The sequence below is a fragment of the Notechis scutatus genome, chromosome 4 (genome assembly GCF_049901735.1).
Source record: "Notechis scutatus isolate UNSWTSFEM ecotype Mainland chromosome 4, rNotScu1.2, whole genome shotgun sequence".
NCBI lineage: Eukaryota > Metazoa > Chordata > Lepidosauria > Squamata > Elapidae > Notechis > Notechis scutatus.
The window spans coordinates 39,411,232-39,423,805 of NC_142012.1; positions in this window are offsets into that span (position 1 = coordinate 39,411,232).

The window sequence follows — 12,574 nt, forward strand, 5'->3', positions numbered from 1 at the left end:
TGGTAACCCATGTTCTCAGATTAACATTAGCTTTGTGACAGTTTGAGTACTTCCACCAATAACAGCAGAAAACATCAGTTTTCTCAAAAGATACCTTAAACATTTAATTATGTCAAAACTAGAACTAACTTTAGACTATATCAATGATGTTGTGCTTCAGTAGTTAGATGGCCTAGATATTGATATTTGAACACAGAACTCTTTACCATTTATATTTTATTGGATTCTACTAATCTAGTTGAAATGTTAATATATATTGTCTGTCCGTATATGATATGCCATATACTAAACGAACGAACAAACAAACAAACAAACAAACAAACTTTAGAGTCTTTTTCACTATAACATTTTCAGTTTGCTGTTTTTCCTAAGAATTACACAATTCATTACTATCATCATGGCTGCTATTTACTTTTGTTTACCTATTAGTTACATTTGACCATTTATTTTAATTACTTTGAAAAGACGTATTCTGTAAGTTGTGATAGGAATGGTCAGGGGTGGGCTGCTGAGGGTTTGCAGGGGTTCGGGAGAGCCCCTAGCTAACATTCTGTGCAGTTCGGAGAATCCCCCAAATCCCACCCCACCCCGCTCCTCCCAGGAGTCCCCATACAGCCCGTTTTGGATGCAGGGGAGTGCAGGGTGCACACGGAAGCTTGGGGAGGGGGAAAAACGGGCTTCCCAGAAGTTCAGGAAGGCCAGAAATGGCCCCGTTTCTGGCTTCAAGAGAGCCTCTGGAGCCTGGAGGGTTGTTTTCGGCCTCCCGGAGGCTTGAGGAAAGCCTCTGGAGCCTGGGGAAGGCAAAATCCCCCCCCCCATGGTGCAGGAGGCTGACTAGGCCACACCCAACATGGCCACGCCCACCCAGCAACCGGAAAGACAACAACCCTTTGCTAAAATTTTTGAAGCCCACCCCTGGAACGGGGAGAGAATATGTAATAAAAGACTCAAAGGTGCTTTTTCAAGAGGCAACTGGACTTTCTTATTTTCTTTTAATATGTTTCGCTTCTCATTCAGCTGAAAAAGCTTCTTGGGTGAGAAGCAAAATGTCTTCAAAGAAAATAAGTTCCTATTCAAAATATTAACTAGATTGCCTTTTGTCGTTTTGCTTGGTTTTTAAAATAATTACTGAACTTCAGGGTTTGGTTTCAAAGACAAAATATTATTACAAGTGTTTGTTGGTTCAATGAACAGTCTTGGGTAACCAAATCAATCTTGAATTAGCAATTCTTAATTTATGCTATCTGTTAGTTGTAGATGTTAACTAGAAAGCAAGAAATAAATGAAAGGTCTTAAATCAAGAGTTATTAAATTTGCTTTTTGGTCGCTCACATTCCTAGTTGGACACATTCCTCAGTTTAGGAAGCCTCATTTAAGTAATTAGATGTTCTTCAAAAATGAGATCTCCATCAACGTTGCTTCCTAGTAACTTCATGAAACTCTTGATGCAGTTTTCATAGCCAAAATATGACAAAAGTTTACAACTGAACAAGCAAAATTGTTGAAAACAATTATCAGTTCTGATCTACTGTAATCAGATCACAAGGGTCTCAAAGGGCTGCAGACAAGCAATTTTAGGGCTGCCGAAGGGCTAAGGCTGCTTTAAAGAGTATTGGCGGTCCAAAAAACAAAGCTGGAAGCAAACTTGTCAGAAGCCCAGAATTTAAAAAGCAATAGCTTTATGTTTATTCTGCACTGGTAAATAAAAAGTATTGCTGAATGATCATGCTCCGGCTTATGTTCTGATCGAATCTGCTTTCAATGCGTACAGTTAATATTAGCATCTATGAAGCTGTTAAAATACTGTTAAAGTGAAGTTAACATTCAGTGCAGTTCTGTTTCTGTGCAGTTATCTTAGCTCAGTATGAACTATAGACACCTGACAAATAAATAAGGCTCTGTTAAACTAGAAAAGATACTTTTTCTCCCTTATATTTAGCATCCTGTGGCATCACTCCTAGGATATAGAAAATAAAGCTCCTTCCTCCCATATTGATTTTTTATTTACTAAAGGCAACAGTTTCTGCCAGTCCAATTTAAAACTCACCTAAGGGCCTTACTCTATCAAATGCCAAATTCCTTCAGCTCAGAGTTTAATCAGCTGCATTGCTAATTTTCCTGTAGCCATGCTCAAGCTGATGCTTATGAATATCCCTGAGATGTCAGCAGGAATCCTCCCACAAAATGAAGTTGTCTTAGGGAGAAAATAAATACTATATGTAGAAGCAGCATCTTGAATATTATGCTACATCTCATCATTTTTTGCTTGGGATGTGCAAATTGGTTGTGCCTACACTTTATTAAAGATTCCATGTTCAATTCTCAACATTGGTAAGCAGATTAAAAAAAACACTATGTTAACTCTCAGAATGCCTCTGAGTTTTCCCGTAGTTTTCCTGTGGTGTAACCTTTGCTGGCTACACTAGCTGTTGATTTTAGTGTAGCATTTCTTATTTCTTATTCTTATAGCTAATGAACATCCAGATGTCTAGCATCCTGATTCAACATAAGGAAGATTTTAATATTTTTAATAACATCTGGGATTATTTGTATTAAACAATTTCTTTGAAAAGAACTGGAGTCAACTACGGACTCAAATGCAATGGCTATACGCATCTCTACTGTTTTGAGCAAGTCCTGCTGACTTTGGAGCTCAGTTAGTCTTGATTCAGGACAGTTGGACTATTGCCTATTCTCCAGCTAATCCCATTTGTAATTCATCTCAGCATTATTCCATCATCAATGATAGCAAGAAGAGACAAAATCATCCAAATATAATTTTCCTCAAAGGGCAATTTTTCTCTTTATTCCATACAAAGCTGCCACTGAACTATATTTCTTCAACATCAGGGACTGGACACGTTGAAGAACTTTTAAGAGGCCCAAGAGAAGAAATTGGCAGAATGGAGATCAGGAAAAGCTGGGAATCTGCCATAATTGCTCTCCAGACTGTCTGAGAATAAAAACATAAATTGATTCCAATTTTTTAAGTCAAAGGAATGTTCTATTAACCTATTTAACATATACAAATGAAGGCACATATAAACCATATTTGACTCCCTGCCCAAGCAGTGTTGTTGGCAATCATATGACAGTAGTTTGCCATTGTCTTCTTCTGGAATGTTTTTTTCTTTTTTTTACCTTATTCTAGTTTATAGCTTTGGGATGCCCAGATGGTTCCTAAGTATTCCCAACTTTGATCCAGTTTGCAAACCTATATAAGGTTGGCCATGTGATGCTACCTGATGACGCCTTGTTGTCTTTATATCAAAATCCAACTGCTTTTAGCAAATAACATATTCTTATTGAGAAACTCTTTTTCTAATTTCAGTTTTATGAAGCCAGCTCAGATATTTTCATTTAAGTGAAAGCACTATCAGATCCAGCAATGAAAAGCATTCAGATTCAGATTTATTATCTAAAATAATTCTTGCATTCCTATATGAAATGGATATGATTTGAATGTGACCAGTCATATTAACCACCTAAAATATGAAAAAGTGATCCAGTTCAAATGTTCCAATAAGTCCAATATTTTCAGACTGCTCTGTAATCTGCATGCCAGCTAATGCATTTACAACAGGGGTCACCAACCTTTTGTACCTCAGGGACCACCAAACTCATATTTTTAAATCCTGAGGACCATTAACATGATTTTTAAAAAAAAGATAACATATTTAATACAACATTTTTATTTTTTATATTAAATATAAATGTACTATTTAAAAATTTAAATAGTATATATATATATATATATATATATATATATATATATATATATATATATATATATATATATATATATATATATATATATTCTGAGGTTTTCATGGGTATTTGTATGTGGATCTTTGGTTATTCGGGTTTTCTCCCGCGTAAAATTGGAAGTAACTTGGCGATGTTTCGACGAAGTCTCATTTGTCATCTTCAGGCTTGTGTCTTCAGCTTTGTGCTTCTCAGAGTATATATACATACATACATACATACATACATACATATATATATATATATATATATATATATATATATATATTGCTTATTTGATTATAACAAAAAAAAAATATAACAAGAAAAGAAAAGCTCCCCCCCCAAATCTGGTCTCCTGTCATTTCATATCTCCCTCAAATCAGAGGAAACCTCTCCCTCCTTTGCTAGGCGTGGCTACCTGGAGTTGGGGGAGGGAAGGAGGGCCAGGCTGGAAGCCTCCCCCCACCTGGAAGCCTCCTCCCCACCCTGGGTCTTTAACACCTGGCTTGCTTCTCCACTACTGCCTCCTCCTCCTCCTCCAGCACCTCCTTCTCCAGGTAGGGTGATTATGAACTAACCGAGCAGCTACACTGATACCCCAGCTGCTCTCTTTCCCATGGTAAGACGGTGTGTGGAGAAAGGAGCTGGCAGCTGCGACTTGGCAGTCCTGCGGGTGAGGCCAAGTCATCCCAGTCCCAGTTAAAACATACCAGTCACAAATCCAGAGTTCAAGCTAAGAGGGGTCGCTTCCCCCTGCTGGGAAGAGTGGCGGGCATAAGCGCACACGGTTCAGCACAGTGGGCAACCTTCACTCTGGGCTGACGAGCTACATGCTGAAGACCAGATGGCTGTTGGGAAGGTGGGGTAACATGGGTGATACTGGTGGCGGATGGACTCATATGCGCAGGAGATCATGGCATAGGCCTGGCCTGTGAGGGGGTGGGGATAGGGGGAAAGGAACCTCTGAACTGGTGTTACCTCCTGCCTCTTTCCTCTGCGGATTGAGGAGGTTGAGTGGCTGCCAGCGATGCCCTCAGGGGAAGATGTTGCAAGGGGAAGGCTCAACCCCCCCCCAGGAGCTTCTCTTCCTCCTCTCCAGAAGCATTCACATGCAAAGCTCTCATCCTCCTCTGGCCCCCGACAAGCCTGCTCCTTCCCGCTGAGCATGTGAGCACTTCTGGCAAGGAAAAAGAGAAGCTCCTGAGGGCAGGGGCGCACATGGAAGCCCTTCCCAGGTGTTTCCTGGTCTGCGAGGTGAGGGTGCAATCTCCTGCTCCCCCCAGGAGCTTCTCTTCCTCCTCGCCAGAAGTCCTCACACACAATGTGTTCACCGCCCCTCTGGCCCCCGACAAGTCTCCTCCTTCCTGCTGAGCATCTGAGCACTTCTGGTGAGGAGGAAGAGGGGGTTGAGCCTCCCCCTCACATCATCTTCACCTGAGGGCAGCTGCTTCCTGCAGCTCAGGAGGTCCGTGCTCTTCCTGCTGCTGCTTGGCCTCCTCGATGTGCTGAGGCAAGAGGCAGCAACTACGACACGGATTTGCTAGGGAGACTGCAGGATTGCCCCACCTCCCCGCCTCAGCATGCTGCGGCCCACCAACATTTTCTCATGGCCCACTAGTGGGCTGTGGCCCAACGATTAGCGACCACTGATTTATAAGGCTAACTTGCGAGGATTTCTGAAAGTTTTAATCTTTTTCTTCTTTTGTTCTGAGAATGGCATAGGACTCTTTTCACCCTGGATGGTCCTTGATATTATTTATTTATTCTGAATTTTGTTCATTCTGACTGCAACAATTAACACTAGTAAGACATTTCTTTTCAATTCAAAAGCCATTTGGAATTACTTTGGGTTATATAGATTAAATAATTACTGCAATTATATGCCTAAACATGTAGTAAAATTACATTTTTTACTCTTCTACCATAAAATTGTTGCCTTTCATCAAAGAGCACAGAAATGTAAAAAGTCAACTGCTTGTTTCATGACTCACCCAAAATAATATCTTCTGACAAATAGATAACGAACTAGTTATAGGTCTAGGCCTATGAGATCAGAACAGAAAATCTTAAAAATAAGCCAACCTTAAGGACAAATCAAATTTTGCAGTTTGAAGCTGTGAAACCAAATTTAAGGGTACAGAAGAAGAGCAGTCAAAAGGGCACCAGAGTAGATTATATACTGACTATCTAATAAATTATTCTAGGTGTCAGAAAAGGTACAGTCTGAAATTTCTAAAAGCTTAAAGCAAAGTTTTTCAGACTTGTCAACATTAAGATGTGAGACTGGGATATTCTGGAAGCTGAACTCCATACATTTAAAATTTGCCAAGTTGCTGTCCTATTAGGATTGAACAGCCTTCTATATGGCTTACTTCCAGCAATTGGTAAATTTAAATATACTGCTACTGAACACAGGTTTTAGGCTACCATATCTAGATAGAAAAAGTCTGAATTCATACTACCTGAAGATAGCAAAAAGAGTAAGTGATTTGAGTCTTTTATTGAAATTTATAGATGTTATATGGATTATGATGCTTCTGGAAGAGGTGGTGACCGTTCTGACTTAAATTATTCACCACCATGACCACATTTGAGCACACTAGAAATACAACTTAAGCATCTTCATCTTAATTTTCTCTGTATTTGGGCAACCAACCTATTCCCTCTCATATGGTACCATCATTCTCATCTGAAAGAGTAGCTGGGAGAAAAAAGTGTGTACGTGGGGGAGAAGAGGAATGTTAACTTATTTGCGTTTTTGTATATAAATACTTGTCAACTACTTTTGGGGAAGCTTGGAAGAAGTTGGGGTCATTATTGTCTGAAAGTTTCTGGAAAACTGTGAAAATGCAATTTTGACAACGATGTGCAAATAAAAAGTCTGTTTTTTCCCTTGGAGAAATGGCTTGGTAGAGACAAAACCACTGTGGCTTGAAAAAAGTCCTGGGAAAAATATCTGGCTGAGGTGTGATGCTCTTGAAATAAAAGCTCTGACTTCTAGGGCACCTAGAATCTGTACAAAAGCTAAAATGTCCATACATAGTAAGTTGGATGCAGTTGCTGGTTCTAAAAAGAAATAAGTAGGATGAAGTAGGGTGCAGTCTTGCAATTCTTCATTATGCAAGCTTGTTTCTTAATTTAGCAGCCATGTGTCCTGGACCTTGTTCTGTTATTCATATCTTGGCTTCTAGTATTATGGTTTTCTTTCCAAATCACTTGGAAGTGCACTTTCATCATCCATACTATTTTGATTGTCTGCCTTTAGAGGCTTATTGCAGCTGTACATTTTTTTAAAAATTAAAAATAGAACATCTACAAAGAACCCATGGCAGGTATTAAATGAGCTCTGAGTAAATGGATTGGCCCTTGGTTGCTAATTCATTTGTTTAAGGCAGTTTTGGGGGGTTATGATAATGAGTCTTGACAAGTGAACATTGATTTTAAGAAGTCAAAAGTTACTGTTTTGGAATAAGGAACTATGGCTTAGCTAATAGCTACAACTAATAATAGACCAGGCCCCAAAAGCTTGTTTTACACCTTTTGGGAATAGGGGACATAATTAAAATTGAGCTAGTTTGTTATACAATTTCTAAAAATAATAGGTCACATCTAACATTATGCTTGATCTCACAGGTTTGTTTCATTCCTTCTGGGAACAAGGGACTTGGCAATTAGCATTTGATTTTTCTTTGATTTCTACTAAAGGTATAAAATTAAATCTCAACATGGAGTAAAGGGATTGACCCTGAATGTCCACTGATGCTGTTAATGGAGAGACATGGAAACAGGTGGAAATAACCCTTAATTATTGCTATTAGAAGGCTATGGCTGTTGATTCTTCAAATGCAAAGTATGATCATGGTTTTATCAAATGTAGACCACTTTTCAGAAATTAGTTACTACTTAGAAATATAAAAAGTTAATGGGTTGGATGAGGAAACCTGGCTTAGTTAATAGCTTTGACTACCATAAAGCCATGCTTTATGTACATTTATGCATTAGTACATTTAAGCCACCCCTTCTATATCCCCTTTCTGTGGTCATTATTGCATTTTTGCCTAACTGGGTTGTTGACCATAATTGTGCAATACAATTATATAGTACAGGGATGCAATTAATTTCAGATTTCCTGCTCCTCCTATGCCAGCCAGTCTGTTTTGGCCCCTAAGGTCGTTCTTCCCTTGTGTTGGTAATCCTCCACTAATTGACCTTTGTCACAAGTTAACTGCTTGCCAATTACCACGGCCTACACAACCTTTCCATTTTCCCACAACTCTTACCTTTTATTCTTCTCAGACTGCCTCCTTTGCCAAAGCCTGCCAGCCTGCTACTTTGCCTCTATCTGCAATAAGTTTTACTAGGTAGAGTAGCCCCTCAAGGGCAACCCTTTACATCAGTGATCCCCAACCTTTTTATGCAGCGGCCCGGTACCGGCATCAGCTGGGCGCCGCGACCGTGCACCGGCATCAACTGGGCGGCGCCCTCTTTTGACGAAAAAGTGCTTCCGTGAAGCCTTTTCATCAAGATGGCGGCTTTTCATCAGAAGAAATGGCTTTCGCCAAAGCTCTTACCTTTTATTCTTCTCAGACTGCCTCCTTTGCCAAAGCCTGCCAGCCTGCCACTTTGCCTCTATCTGCAATAAGTTTTACTAGGTAGAGTAGCCCCCTCAAGGGCAACCCTTTACATCACCAACACTGAATACTGGCAGCAAGTCACAACTTTGGTAGTTGAACTTAAAGATTGAAACATGTCCCTGGCCATCCATTTTGGTCTTTTTCATAGGGAACTATTTAAATAAGACATGGCTAATCCAGCAGCCAAGAAGGCAGGATGTGAAAGAGTAGACTTCTAATTTTAAAATATTGATTTTGGAAAATCCTGGGAGACTTCTCATTTCAAGCAGGTGTGCAAAATTGCCTTCCAGTCCATATAAGGCACTGACCCCAGGAGGTTGAATCCAGCACATTTGTAGGTTAGTTTTAATATTCAAGTTCACATTATTTGAACTGGGCAAGCCCACATGGCTAAGCACATGACCTTTCGCAAAGCCTATTAGAATTAGAGAACAGGTTTGCAAATGGATGCGCTCTTCACATTAGAGATTGGCATTTGCCAATTGTTTTAATTTGGGAAGCAATCTTGTTCTTCCTCGCTTTTATTGCAAAGCAAGGTTGCGGATGGGATGACAAAAAGGTGAATACTGATTTAATTTCAATCCCTTCCTTGCTCTGATTTGCTTTAATGGGGGTCACCTGCAAGTTTTCATTCTGCTTTCTCTTGATCTAATGGGATATTACATTTCTACGCTGCTCCTGGAGGTGCATGTCAGCTCTCAGTATTCTGAAGAAAAGTTCAATTCCAGGACACCCATTTGGATCAAACTGTACTTTTGAGTTCTACATCAGTTTGAACAGATTTCAGCATTTTGATGCCTCAGCATGGCTGTTCTCAGCTGACCTTGACTGTTCTCAGATGTTAAGCCATGTCAGCCCTGGTTAGTGTTTGGATAGGTGTTGGCTAGACTGGGAAGCAGAGGTGGTGTTCAGCAGGTTCTGACCAGTTCTGGAGAACCGGTAGCAGAAATTTTGAGTAGTTCGGATACCGCTTCTGACTTGCCTCGGCCCCATCTATTCTCTGCCTCCCAAGTCTCAGCTGATCAGCTGGGACTTCTTTTGTTGCCCTACACAGGAGAACAGAGCTGGAAAGCAGATTAGTGGGGTGGGGAGAGAATGGAGATTTTACAGTATCCTTCCCTGCCATGCTGACCAAGCCACACCCACCATACCAAGCCACACCCACCAAGCCACTCCCACAAACGGGAGTAAAGAAATTTGAATCCCACTAGTGCTGGGAAGTGTAAAAAAAAAAAAAAAAAAAACTTGGAAGAAGGCTATAGCAAGGTGTTTTCATAATGCTGCCAGAAATACTATACAGATTCATTCATCAGGAGTCAAGTTAAATTCAGAGGCTACATTTAAAGCTCTTTACAATGAGTGAATGGTGCAAAGCCAAAACTGACATATATTGTTCCAAAAATGTATTACGTTGTGTATGTGGACAAACTACAAATGCCACTTTCTCTGTGGTCTACCTGTCTTTGTGGTAGTGAATTTCACTCTGCTAACATGCTTCTTCTGCACCTGCTAATTTAACCATTTGGTGTATAGTAGGGGCAATATGTCCCAACTTTGATGATCACTGAGTTCTGCCAGGACTGATGAAACTCTTTTCAGGATGAACCAGGCTTGCCAAACCAGATATTCCTCTAGCCACGCCGCATCCCCTAAATTCAGCAACTAGAAGAAGCAAAACACACCCTACAAGGAAAAGTCAACACCAGTCATTGTTCAAAGTCCTGCCAAGGAAATGTTAAACTTTGCCAATGTGTGACCTATAAAGTTTTGCACAACCAGTAACGCTGGTTGGCAACTTTCTTGGCACCCCCAAAAACCAAGTAATCAGAGGCAGCCTAGCACTCTGTGATGGAAACGCAACAATCATTTTTTAATATCATGTTCATTCTTGGCTTCCATAAAAGCAAGTGGAAAAGTAGGGCCTTACTTTTTAAAAGCATTATTTGAAACACAGCAGGGTGAATACCTGCAAAATGGTTTGTCATCCCTGTAATTTTCATCCTATTCTGCCCCAAACAATGGGGCAGCTTCAGACTAGTTGATATTTCTCCCATGGTAGCTTATAGACAAATCTTCTTTTAATGGACTTTCACAGCAGCTTGAATTAAGTCAGTTCACCAAACTTGAACTAACTCATGCCCTCTTCAAATCATCAATCTCCAATCTGAATCAAATCTTTTCAAGTTTATTATCTCTCTCTCTGTTTCCTTGTTGCTACATTTGACTGTAGTGAGCTTCTTTAATAAATTCTATTAATTCACAGATTTCAATAGATATAAAAGAGGGTCTTGATAATTAACTGGAATTAACAACTTGAAATATATCCCTGTTACTGTGTTAGAATAGTTCAGAACAACCAATTTATATCAGATCAAAAATCTATCACACTCAGCATTTCTATTATCATAGTGGCCAACCAGATATCTAATGGAAATCCAATAAGCACTATTGTGGCTTTTCTGTGGTTTGCTGAATACAATTTAAAGACTTTTTTTCTGTTTCAAATTTCCCATTATTGTCTGGTCCTTGGTATCTGTCAGAACTTCTGCTATTACATAATTTATAAAGAAGATAATCTTCTTATTGATCCAGTCTCTGATAATCAATTAATGATGTGAGGGTGGGGCTGGGGGGCATTGTCTTATATATATATATTCCCAGAAAAATATGATGCCAACTCTTGCAATTAATGTCAAGCTAAACCATGTATTTTCTCTCAAGTTTGTAATTGAAGTTTATTTTCCTGTTATTAAATTCTTATTAAATTCTTCCCAATCTTTTTTAAATGTTCTTTTGCTATGCATCTTTTTGTGCCAATCTTTTTTTAAATGTTCTTTTGCTATGCATCTTTTTGTCCCAATCTTTTTTTAAATGTTCTTTTGCTATGCATCTTTTTGATTTGTTAATTACTCATTTCCTTATTTTACTTTTCTTTCAAAAACATATAAAATATGTTTAAATGGGAAACCTTTAACACAGTTTTTACTCAGTTGAAAGGCAGGGAATTAATTAAATCAACATGCAAGGAAAAAGTGAATACCTTTTTTAAAATGAAAAGAAGTGGTTGAATATTGTCAGGTTACTGTATTTATAGAAAAGCTTGAGCCATATGGAGAGCACCAGGTTATGGAATGTCTCTTATCTATTTTTTAATCCTTTTTTATATTTCATAAACTAACATGGAATTCTGCTGCTGCTTTATAAATTGCAATGAATAATAAATGACGTTATAACTTACTGGCAACAAAATGTAACCATGTGTACCTTTTGTTTCTTCTTATCTCAAGGGGCAGATCTGAGTTAAAACACTTTGCTCAATCATCAGTTAAATTTGCCTGCCTGCGAGTAGCAGTTTTTGAGAATACTTTTTGCTTCCCTGCAGACTTTATAAAATATTTGCAAGCTGCTTATTAAAACAACAACAGCGTGTTTCAAAATCTATATAGGTTCAAAGGACAGCATTACTCTTTGTTTCTGGACAAAATATATAATTTGGCATGAGCCCATTTTCCCCTGCAGGTGGCACACTAACACTATGTGTGGACTGTTCTTTCTGCATATTTTAAACATTGGAACAAGTAAAAAGTTTTAATTTGACCTATTCGGGAGAGATATTATTAAACATAAATATTATACACAATGTTTTCCTCCACAAAGAGCCTGTGCTTTTCCTGGCTGAGTTTCAGGGCCTGTAAATTCTTCATGGGGAAACTGTTCATGGCTTTGTATACCAACACTTCATTATTGATGTAAAGTCATGGCTTATAAAAGTGTGCCTTTCCTGTTGCTGTGCTAAGCAGAAGGAAGCATACTGTAACTTGGTTAAATGGATGGACATGAGTGGGCTTCAAAAATTTCAGCAACTGGTTGTCTGCCCGGTTGCTGGGTGGGCATGGCCATGGTGGGCGTGGTCTAGTTGGCCTCCTTATCCCGGCGGGAGGGGGGGCGTTTTCACCAGGCTCTGGAGGCTTTCCTCAAGCCTCTGGGAGGGCGAAAACATGGGCCTCCCATGGGCTTCGGAGGCCCTCTGGAGGCGGGAAACAGGCTCATTTCCAGCCTTCTGGAGCCTCCGGGAGACCCGTTTTTTGCCCTCCCTGAGCCTCTGCGTGGGCCCTGCACTTACCTTGCATCCAAAACACGCCACGTTTAGACTCCTGGGAGGGGCAGGGTGGGTTGGGCGGGGCCAGCCAGGG